The sequence below is a fragment of the Ips typographus genome, unplaced genomic scaffold (genome assembly GCF_016097725.1).
Source record: "Ips typographus isolate SLU unplaced genomic scaffold, UJ_Ityp_2.0 IpsContig73, whole genome shotgun sequence".
In the NCBI taxonomy this organism is placed as follows: domain Eukaryota; kingdom Metazoa; phylum Arthropoda; class Insecta; order Coleoptera; family Curculionidae; genus Ips; species Ips typographus.
Genome location: NW_028098578.1, coordinates 63,710 through 76,317, shown reverse-complemented (window position 1 = coordinate 76,317; position 12,608 = coordinate 63,710). Strand labels below are relative to the sequence as shown.

Here is a 12,608-nt window from a genome sequence, read left to right as displayed (position 1 = left end):
ACAAAACACGTCACATTTTTTACACTTATGAATATACACTATGTGTAAATGTCCGACAACCCTGATTTATTTCAAAAAATATACAGATTTTGGAAAAAAAAAAAAGTACATTGTGAGTTACAAATGGCAATGAATTGAACTTATATTTTTATCTAATTTGAGTGACTGTGTTTCAATGACATTTTACGGATTCACCCTCAATTTGATCACATTTTATGTAACATATTGTCACGTTAAGGGGTAGCTCAGAAAGAAAAGTACTCAGGTATCCACAGGTAATTCGCTTTATTATTCTAATAACTTGCAGAGGGCGAACGCTTATGGGGGGTGAATAGAACCCTAGACTAAGGTCCGAAGGCATTCACCGGGCCGACTAAGTCGCTTTGTCACTAGTAAAGGGAAGTAAGCCGTTACGGCTATTTTTGCAACACGTCCTACTAGGTTGATTCCCGGGTGGGGCACTTGGTCACCTAATGCTCCACTTTTGTTGCATATGAGGCGTACCCAGACTAACCCAGAAATCAGCGATTTGATGCTGTATTTATACCAATATCATATGACTTCAATTCGCCGATCTTATTTACAATAACCCAGTACTGGGGAGACCGAGGTAAAAGTTGGTACGGAACATAGTGTAATTCTTATGTTACAATATTAACTTAGTATTTGACTATTTATGAAGTAAACTACAACTGGCCATACATCTCTAAAATCAGAATTAAACGCTATATTTTGACGTTTACAAATCTAATATACGTATGTCGCCAATAAGAAAAAAGAAATTTGATGTCATCGTATAGCTGACGTTTGGAGTAACTTTTCAAATAACGTTAGAAACAAAAATCTAATTTTCTGCTTTTTTAAACTTTCTCGTATCTCTTATAGTTTCCGAGATTCCAATGGTGAAGGTCGAATTTGAATGGCACCAAAAGATTATCTGTTTTCAAAGTGCATAGTTTTTGATTGGCAAAATAATATAGACGGAGAGCCAGCGCTTAAAAACTGTTTGAGTTTATTATGGTTGGTTTTTGTATAGATTATTTTAATGGATAGGTAGACAAACGTACATCGGTTAGTCAAGCCAAAGTGAAAACATGCGATTACGTTGCTCTCTCAAAGATGTCGAATCTTCCGATGTAATGCAACGAATTTACTAAAGCTGAAAATTAGTACGCATTTTGTATATTGCATATAGATAACAGTTTTAATGGTCAGTCAGCTCAACAGTGGTACATAGCTTATCAGTCAGCAACAAAAAGGAATAGAAATATCATTAAATTTACGCGCGCCTGGTATTGCGGCACGACTACCGTCACGGCACAAATAAGTGACGGTGGCCGTCGAGGTGGCCGTACCTTTCGCTCAGTCGTCGACCTCATCTTTGCTTCGGCCGGAAAATTCTGAGCTTAGCACAATAACCGCCTCTATCTACGCCTAGTAACAAAATACACTATTTTCTACAAACGCATTAAAAATGTCAATGATTTTTTATAGTTGAAAAGTTCTTTTTCTGCAAACAGTCAAACCAGTTCCATTTGTTAATAATTCCAAAAAGATCATTTTGCCATCAAAAATTTGTTTACCAATATAAAAATATTTTGTGAATATAGTTTTTAATACGTCTTAATATCAACTTCGTCGCATAAATGAATGAAGAAAGTGCCATGGAACAGATTGATGAGACTGCAGGAGAAGCCACGTTGAGCCTACTACCAAAGAAGTCCCGACAATAGTACGAAATAGCATATAATTATTTGATTTTTTTAACAGTGCTTTCAAATGCTATTTTTAATAGTTCAGTAGCGTGTTAAAAAATGAATTTTAATCCGTTTGTAGAAAAAAGTATTTAAGAAACAGTACTCATTTAAAAATAATATTATTAAGGTATCTTCCATATCGATCAATGCATTTTTGAAATGAATCTCTAAAATGTTTGATTACATGGAGCATCTGCTGGGGAATTAAGTAACATTCACAAACATGCAGTGCATTTGTACTGTTAATGGTAAGTGCACTGCAAGAAGTAGACAAATAACATCATTCACAATAAACTTAAAATTAAAATTAGAAATAGGAATTAGGTTAGGATTTCAGAAACACAAAACAAACGTCATACTAATAACCGTAACCATCATCTAGACTTCGACTATTTGTTTCAAAAAAGAAAATTAGGTACAAACTAAACCGACATTCATAAACAATACAAAAAAGCATTATTTCAAATTTTCGAATTTTGAACAACAGTTAATTGACAACAAAAATAAGCAATGTGTCAAATGTCTGAAATGGCTCTTCTTATTGATTGCTTGTATTAAGGTGACAAAACTTAAGAATAAAAGCTAAAAGCTCTCCACGATCTTCCACGAATTCGAGGTAGGTTTCGAAGGTTTGATCCTGCAGCAGTTTCCTGTTGGTCCATTCTCTGTTCGGGCACACTATAGCCTTCCATTTTTCGAATAAAGTTATAGATCACACATGCAGCCGACACAATATTTGTAAGGTTTTTAGGATCTCCCTGAAGAATTCTTCTAAATATTCGAAATTTCTGTTGTAAGATACCGAATGCGTTTTCGGATATCCTTCTGGCCCTACTCAAACAATAATTGAATATAACTTGTCATCTGTTAGGCCCCTGCCAGGGTATGGTTTTATGAGATATGTTTTGAGAGGGAAAGCTTCATCGCCTACAATTACCATTGGAAGTTCAATATTACTTCCGGGTAAAGTTTTACTCTTTGGTACGTTAAGCGTATTATTGTCCAATGACTTTCCAAGATTTGAATTTACTAGAATGCCTCCATCGGAGTTTTTTCCGTACACCTCCACGTCTATTGCAATAAAGTTGTAACACCGATCAACCAGAGCAAGAAGGATAATTGAGTATGTTTTTTTGTAATTCCAATAGAGGCTTCCTGAGTTGTTTGGAGCCTGTATTGTTACATGCTTTCCATCTAAAGCTCCAATGCAGTTTGGAAACTGCCATTGTGTCCAAAATTCCTCAGCTATTGCACTCCATTTTTCCTCATTCGGCACAGGCATCATCTCGTCTAACAAAACATCAATTGCTGCTCTAGAGGTGAGATGGATGATGGCTCCAACTGTGGAATTTCCCATTCTGTAGCTGAAGCATATAGTTTCAAAGAATCTCCTGTAGCAAGGAATCTGAAAAAAAAAATTGAGCTTCAGAGGTTCAGAAGTACTCAATAATTTGTAAAATATTTGCAGTATTTGCAAGCTATTGAAATAAAGTAAGTATTTTTTTTGTTACAGGTGGAATAGAGGAATGCAAAAAAAGTGGACATCCGTTCGTGACCAACTAAGGAAGACGCTGCAGAAAAGGAAAACTGTTTCAGGACAAGCTGCTGTTGTCAACATAAATATAAGTATGAAGATATTTTAACATTTTTACTGCCCTACATGGCGGAACGAGAGACAATGTCCAATGTTCCTTTCGCGCAAAGAAATAATGAACATGAAGAAGAATGTAATATAGATGCCCAAGAGGAACAGTCTATTGTTGTAGAAGAATATTCTACGCAGCAAGACAACGCTGATGAACGGCCAAGCATTGAAACTCAGAATAGTGAAACACAGAACCATCCTGAGTCTTCTGTCACTTTACATAAGAAGAACACATGTATGAAACAACCACTGAAACGGAAACTTCAGCGTCAGCTACCAAAAGAATCTGCATCAAGCCAACTCATGGCTTACATTTTGGCAGAGAAAGAAGCTGAAAAACAAGTTAACAGACCGCTAATGGAGAGGGAAGTACAAAACCCTGTTGATGCTTTTTTGGCCGGTGTAGCACCAGCCCTAAAATCGTTGAACCCACTATTTTTTCATGAAGCTAAAAGTAAGATTTTTTCAATTGTACAAGAGCTTGAGCTCTCTCTTTGAGCTCTCTCAGCTTGCTTGTGGAGCACCGGAGGTAAAAGTGGGAAAGGAAAAAGAAAAGCCCGAGTTGTTGATGGGCTTTTCCTGGTAATACAAAATAGGAATTTACCAAAGTCTTTTCTTTAAATCCCCAAGAAGGTATTTCAGAAACTTAATTCTATAATATTTTTAAAGACTGATGAACCTACTTTGATTTGAAAAATCCGCTCAAGCGTTAATGGTTAATGTCCACCATGTGGAATCAAAACCCAAAAAAAGAAAATGGCAGTTTACCGAAACTAGATTCTAGACCATTCTTAAGTTAAGCTGCAATTGGTCAAAATAGACACCTGTGATAAAACTATTTTACCATTGGTCGTTAATTTGAACTCTAAATATGACAGAATACAAAACCACAAAATCAATACATCAATCAATACAGTCAACCGTCGCTGAACCATCATGTCAATGTCAAACCAGAGAAGTTTACATGTATTTATTTATTGAAATTAAAGTTTTATGTTATTTCTATCTTTAATGTTAGATTACTTTAGAAGAAGTGAAACATTTTGCTTACTTGCTCAGATAGTGTGTGAATTAGTTAAAAAAAGGTAATTTGTGACAGCCGGCCTACTGTAAATTGCAGTAGAATAGCAAAATGTAAGTACCCCCCCCCCAAAATCAAGAAAACAAACCTTTTGCCAAAAAAAAACCCGTAACAAAATGTAGTGATTGAAAGTCTCTAAAGAGAAACAATTTGATTCTAATTCAATACACCATTTCACAGGACATACTTTTACTAATCAAATGTGAACTCGAGTTACACATTACTTGCAAATAAACTGTTTTTGGTTAGTAGACATTTTACAGGTATCCTTGTAGGTGAATTATGTTCAAGTTAACTAATGTAGCTAATTAAATATCAGTACTTACCTTACCCTGTAGAACTAGAGAAAAAACATTGATAATAAGTTATAAAAAATGCCTTTTTATTAACATCATACAATGTAAAACCACTTAAACACTATGGTGTGTTGATAACACTACAAAACAGAAGGATACAATAAAACTATCAGTCACATAGGTCACTAAATTGCACTCTTTTGTGGTCCTTGTATAGTAAAGCAACTTATCTTCAAACATCTGCAGGCCTTCCTAGTCCATTGTTTTTATCACTTGAAATCGTTTGGTAGTGTTATGAAGAGGATTGAGATAGGTGATTCGGTCATCCTCATTTAATATTTGCAAGCACAACCAGTGTTTTCTTTAAGACTTTTGCTACAAAGTAAATAAGTTTAGTAGAGACATTGAATGAGGTTATGAACGCAACTTACCAGATTTTTGGACTGTGGCTCCTGATAAAGTGTTTTTATCACGATTTATTTGTATTTTCTTCGCAGTATGCGGGTAGTAACTCAAAATTATCACTAAATAAACTTGTTTTGAATGTTTTGATTACAGAATGACTGACAACGATTTGTTATGATTTTGAAAGGATGGTAGCACGACCGGTTATAAACTTTCCTTAACGACCGCTTGGCGCGAGATTTAAAATTTCTGAATTTTAGATCCGTTTTTCGTCTTAATGGTCAAATCTACGGTATTGAAAAAATTACAAGTTGATAGCCGAAAATGTGGTCTACAACTTTTATCTAAAACGTTTTTCCATTAAATGAACCGTACAGGCGCAAAAAAATCAAAACCATTTTCCCATGTTAATCTCCTATGTCCAGGGTGCTCTTGGACACCTAGTATTATGATGTAATAGTTATTTATACAGGAAGGGACTTAAACCATTTTTTATTCACGAAAAGACCAAATAGGTCTACGAGCGTATCGAGTTTTTCACTTTTGACAGTTAAGTGCGAAAATAAAATTGTGTGGCATCCCATTTACTAAAGATATTTTTTCCGTGCTTTTTATTTTGTCAAATTAATTATTAATTGAAAATAAATTGATAAATTTACTATATTTTTGTTGTTGTTTCTTTTTGCTTAATTTTTAAAATTAAATTTATTTTGTTAAATTAATTATTAATAAACGAAAAATGTATTCTATTGATCCTGGGTCTCAGACGTCTCGTCCTATGACCTTGAGATCAAAGTCTTGCAATTCAGACGTTGGGGTCCTCAAACGACGTAGTCCTGCGGACATCCCGTCAAATCTTTCATTTCGTTCTCCTTAGAAACCTCACCAAGGTTGCTATGAAGAAAAAGACAACGTGGTAGGATCGTACGCGCGGCGATAACGGCGATCTATGGATGGTCCGGGGCTAGACGCAGACAACGTGCGTTTGCCTCTCATCTGTTGTAGGCGGCCTCATGTTTGTGGTGGGAGGTAGGGGAATACCACAGAAAATATAGACTAGCTACAGAAGTCCGGTCGAATAGAAAATATAAACACTTGGAAATCGCGCCACTAGATGTCGCCTCTATGCGATATTTTCCGCTATACATCAAGAGTTAATAATCACGTGAGTTATTGTACTTACGGGTGTTTCTGTTTCTATTTCTGATAGTTGGTTTTATTGATTGAATAGTTCAGGCATAGAAAATATAGACAAGCTACAGAAGTCCGGTCAAACGTATTAAAAAGTACCCCTAAAAAGGAAGCCGTTGCTCACCCAACAGCTTCCAAGCCGCCAAGATGACGCTAGCGGCGACCTGATTTTACTTGCCTCATTGCCAGTTTATAAGTTAAATCTGAAACTTGCGGACTTTTTTTAGTATCCTCCTCCTTTTTTAGTACATTTTGGTACCTATACGCTTATTGAAACCCTTTCTCATTAAAGTCGTTAGTCAGAGCAACGTAAATTTATTGCATGAATAAAACTGCTAGAGAGTTCAAATCGCATGCACCATTTTTACAAAAATGTTAATTTGATTGCTATAAAACTAAAATAAGTTAAAATAAAATACTTTTAACTTATATACAGTGCGTTTCTTTTAACGCGCAACATAGGATTTTACGTGTTAAATTTTTAAGCCCATGTTAGACCATTTTATTTGGAACTGCAAGTCTATAACTTGACGGGTGTGTCTTTAGTACCCTGAAGCTTAAGTAAGTCTACCAATTTGGTCTAAAAAGTGATTAAAAACTGGAAAAAAAATCACTTTTTTTCGAAAAGATTTTATCGTTCCATACTCCCTGTATACATTGTTGGTCCTTGTTGTTTTATACTGGCAGGACAGGTAGCAGGTAAAGTGACATATTTTGACTGCATCACGACCCGACATCTTTGAACGTCAAAAGGGCATTTTATGATTGTTTGGAATACTGTTTGGCTTCAAACGGAGGTCACTTTGAACAATTCACTTATAAAATACTTCTTTTGTTCTTAACTTGATATAAAGTTAATGATCACCCTGTTTTACTTTCTACGCCAAATTTTACCTGCTACCTGCCGTGCCAGTATCAAAAACAACAAAGAACAATGCATACAGGGGTATGAAACGATTAAAACCTTTTCGAAAAAAGATGATTTTTTGCAAGCTTTTTAACACTTTTTAGGCCGAATTGGTAAACTTACTTAAGCTTCAGGGTACGAAACACACCCGTCAAGTTTTATACTTGTAGTTCCAAAATAACATGGTCTAACATGGGCTTAAAAATTTAACACGTGAAATCCTATGTTGCGCGTTAAAAAAAACGCACTGTATACAGTGCAGGTAAAAAGTTAAAATTTTCCATTTTTGTTGGTGTTTTACGACGAAAGGGCTCAAGTTAGAAATCCGAAAAAAATACAGAAAAACTAGTCCGTGATAGGTACTACAACTTTTATTATTACGATTTTTCAATCAAATCAACCGTACAGGCGCAAAAAAAACAAAACCGTTTTCCCATGTTAATCTCCTATGTCCAGGGTGCTCTTGGACACCTGGTATATTATATTATTATTTTACTGAATTCTCAACTCCTCATGGAATACAGTACCTACGTACTTGAAATTTTGAAATATATGTACAAAAAAAGCATGAAAACCGATAAATTAGATGCCCGCTTTTGGAAATTACAAACAACAACTTACTTGCATTTTGACGTGCATTATCCTAATAATAATAGTACGATAGGTTAAAAATCTCTCTCTCGTACTGTATCAATAGTACATTAAGACGGGGCGAGTACGTGACTGTACTCTGGAGAAATAGGGTCTGGTTCAAATAATGATTGCAATTTTTCGGAGAATGATTAATTTTATTAATCATTACTAGAGCTTATTAACGTAATATACAAGTAATGATTGCGCTGTGCGTTGCGTTCAGAGGTTAAATCGCGAATCAATACAACTAACAAAGAAGGTAGCCTTATTTTAAATATATCTCTGTCTCACTCTTGTTCTTTCTTCCATACAGATAACAATTAGCCGACAAAAGACTGTGCGAGTAATAAACGCAGAAAAAATGGCAATAGCCGGCATTATATCAGAGGCGACCATAATCCTCGCGGTGTAGTCAGTTAAAAATAGACCGAACCGTCTGGTTTTTTAAAGACAAAGAGACAAAGCGTAATTATTTGTTTCAGAATTATTTTTCTGTGTTGCAAGAAGTTTTGCAACATACTCCCCTCCAGTATGAAGCCTTAAAAAGAAAATGTAAAATTGTAACCTAATGCTAAAAACAAACAACTTGGTAAGCAAGGTACTAATATCATAGAAAAGAAAATGATAGCATAATGTTACGGTTTGGGCCTACTATGCTCGATACTTCTGAGAATAAATCCAAGAAGAATTTGTGGCACAGTATTTTGTAGAAGGGATTCGAGATCCGGAGGTAAAGAAAATGCTGAAGATGTTCAAAGAAAGCAACAGCAGCGAATTACTGGTTCGAGCGCTGGAAGTTGAAGCTGCGTGCAATGCGTGCATTAAAGCCAAGAATTAGTGCCGTATTCAAGAGGAGAGAGTACCGCCAGCCGATCATGCTGCTACACCAATGAATGAAATGAAATCAATGTTCGGCCAATTAGTGCAACAAATGGCAGCATTAGGAAATGGTCTTTCCACACAGTTAGAACGATCACGCCCGATCACGTGAGTGGAGTGTTATCGATGCGGACGCACGGGACACATTAAACGAGATTGTCGAGTAAGGATACCGTCCTGCTCTCCAACGAGGGACGTACAACCATCCAGAAGGGATCAGGAAAACTCCCACTAGTCAACATTACGGGGCGAATGTTTGATGTTTTACTTTGGACACCGGTGCGGCAGTATCTTTGATCCGGTCAAACCTTGTGGATAAAAGTCAAATTAAGCCTTTACGAAGAAGTATTCTCCTGCGCACTGTGACTGGAGAATCGGCTAACGTTTTAGGAGAAATAAATGTCAAGATTTGCCTTGAAAGGATTACGTTTTACCACACCGTGTTAGTTGCAGATATTGAAGACGAATTTATTCTGGGAATGGACCTGATTCGTCAACATGGATTTTCTTTTGATCCCGAGCAAAATATCCTAAGGTTTGGAGGTGAAGAGTTCATCCTGTCAGCCAATCACCGCTATGAGTCACCCATTAATGTTTAATTCAAATAATCATTGGACAATTGGAGCAGAATTCTGGGAGCTGTGTTGGACTTGTACGATACCGGGACCGACCAGGAAGATGCCTCATTGGGAAATCACTTGTAAATGGAAGTCCCAATAAGAGTTGCAAACATCTTTCCAGACGACGTCAAAATCAACAAAGGCGAAATTATTGCGGTATTCGAGCCTGTAGTCAAAGTAACCAATTGCGATGAGTTACCAGAACAGGAGGAGCAGTTGGGGGAAAACAAGCTCTTAAACGAACTTGAAAAGACCTGGAAACATCTGTCAACACCACAACTGAAGAAGGCTCGGAAACTGATTTTGGACCATGCTAGCATATTTGGAACACCGAACAATATGGGAAAAACTACTACCGTTATTGTAAAACACCGAATTAACACCGGCAATGCACAACCGATTCGACAACCACCTAGGAGACTACCAATAGCCAAACAACAGGAAGTGCAGGAATTAGTGGACAGGATGCTTGACGACGGAGTTATAGAAGAATCCTGCAGCCCTTGGTCATCACCTGTTGTTCTGGTCACTAAGAAATATGGATCCAGGAGATTTTGTGTAGATTACTGAAAACTGAATGACGTGCTAAAAAAGGACAGCACTTCCCCGTATCGACGACACACTGACGACTTTGGCAGGATCCTGTTGGTTTTCTACTAGATTTGAAGAGTGGGTACCGGCAAGTTGGCATTGAGGAGCAAGATAAGGAGAAGACTGCTTTTTCTGCTGGAAATGGGCTGTACCAATTCAATGTAATGCCCTTCGGCAATGGAAAAACTTTTGAAGAACATCTGAACAACTTGCAAGAAGTATTTGCTAGAATAGGTGGTGCCCATCTTTGATTGAACGCCAAAAAGGGTTGGTTCTTCCAAAAGCAAGTCGAATTTCTTGGGCATGTGGTGTCGGTCGACGGAATTCAGACGGACGACAAGAAGATCCAAGCAATTAGAGAATGGTCAGTACCAAAGGATAAACACGAACTCAGAAGCTTTCTAGGACTTGCCATTTACTACACACGGTTTGTGGAAGGATTTGCCAACATCGCAGCTCCGCTACATCAACTTACTGAGGACAAAACACCCTACTGTTGGAATACCCAATGTGATCAGGCGTTCAGAAGGTTAAAGGCATCACTTTACTCCAGTCCCATCCTCAGTTATCCACAACCAAAAGGAAAGTTCATTTTAGACACAGATGCCAGTAATTCTGGTATTGGAGCTGTATTGTCTCAAATCCAAAACGGAAAAGAACATGTCATAGAATACTTCAGTAGGAAACTTACCAAAGCAGAACGAAACTACTGTGTAACGAGAAAAGAGCTACTGGCAATAGTAAAATCAGTCGATCACTTTCACAAGTACTTGTACGGACAGGAATTTTTGATAAGGACTGACCATGCGGCACTTAAGTGGCTCCTCGGAATGAAACAACCGGAAGAGCAAGTAGCAAGATGGCTTGAAAAACTTCAGCAGTATAATTTCAACATCAAGCATCGACCCGGAAAGCTGCATAATAACGCAGATGCTCTATCAAGAAGACCTTGCGCCGAAGAATGCAAACATTGCCAGAAAGCGGAACAACGTGAAAGAGTTGTGTCCATCAGAATGGTTCAGCTGAAGACCGATGATGAATGAGGTCCCGATGAGATTAGGAAGGATCAACTAGAAGACAGCGACATAGACCCATTGTTGTTGAGAAAGGAACAAAGCGAGCCAAGACCAACATGGCAAGAAATCTCTAGCACAGGCCTGACGTTCAAAGCACTTTGGGCTCAGTGGGACTCGCTTGTGGTTGAAGGCGGCTTGCTAAAAAGAGCTTGGGAGAGTGCCGATGGAAAAAACATAAGGAAGCAGCTGGTAGTTCCCAGACGAAGGGTCTAAGTATTTTGAAGTCTATTCAAATAGTCTTTTGACCAACGATTCCAGAATTGTGGTTGCATTTTGCTGCATCGTTGCCAAAAAGAAAGCTGGTTATCACATTTGTCTCTTTCTGGGAAGGCGGAAAGCGAAGTTCCAATTAAGAAATGTCTTGGAGTTAGACATTCTATAACAGTAGGATCACTTGAGCGCTTATGGGCCTTGAGTTTAAGATAGCCTCAATTTGACAAAAAACTCTACTCAACTTTTCGAATGTGAAATTTGAATTTCCAACAATGCATATGAGATGATACTTCGTGCTCTTGACTGCGGATTCCCACAATCCTTCCCAGTGGGGGCTACGAGGGGGAATTGGCTTCCATTGTATTTTCAATGAAGATAAGTAATGGTTAAGAGAGTTAAAGTTGGATTAATTTTGGAAGAAATCATATAGTTCCTTTAATTTATAGAAAACCCTAGAAAGTTGGAACCATTGTCACTAAATAATGAGGTTGGGTTTCCTCTACGCGAAATAAATCTTTTAAGTGTGGAAAAAAAGGCTTGAGAAGTTAAGTCTGACACTACTTCAATATGAATGGCCTTGGTAGTCATGCATATAAAAATTCCTGCGTAACACTTCTGGATAGGTGCTCGCTTTAAACGTGAATATTTAATAAAGAAAGGGCCGGCCTAATTAACTCCTACAGATTGAAAGGAACGAGCCGGACAAATGCTACTTTTTGGTAAATCGGACATAAGTTGCTGACATGGTTGCACTGAGTGTCTAAAACACGTTCCACAGTCTCGTATGATGCGTTTAATTTCCCTAAGAGCATCTAAGGGCCAATACTCTAAACGAATATTGGACAGTACAGTTTGAGCACCTGCATGTCCCGAACGTACATGTTTTTCTTTAGTAATCATGTGACAAGGTGATTTTTCGATGATAATAGTATTGGGTGCTTTTGATTGTACTGAATTTGAGCATTTGACAACCGTCCGCTAACTCGTATAAGACCATCAGTGTCAAGAAAAGGGTTTAATGAAAATATGGTTTTGCTAGTGATTGGTTTGTTATGTTTTAATTGAGATATTTCGTTGGAAAAAACCGTTCTGCCTGCAACTTTGGTAACACACCACCCTCCGGCGATAGATAGCGATAATACAGTTGTTGTTAACAAACATTTTTCAGAAAAATAAATTAATATTTATTGCAGGTGATATTAATATAGAACTATTAAACGACAATACATCAAAAACAGAGTTACTATCTATATTGAACTCATTTAAAGTACATCAAACCATTTTTGATAATACCCGAATATCAAGTAATAGTGC

At 37.3% G+C, this 12,608-nt stretch overlaps 1 pseudogene; it reads left to right on the top strand.

Annotated features, from left to right (window-relative positions):
- Nucleotides 1-3,081: 3,081 nt before the first annotated feature.
- Nucleotides 3,082-4,515, top strand: LOC145739868 (uncharacterized; annotated as a pseudogene).
- The last annotated feature ends 8,093 nt before the right edge of the window (nt 4,516-12,608 follow it).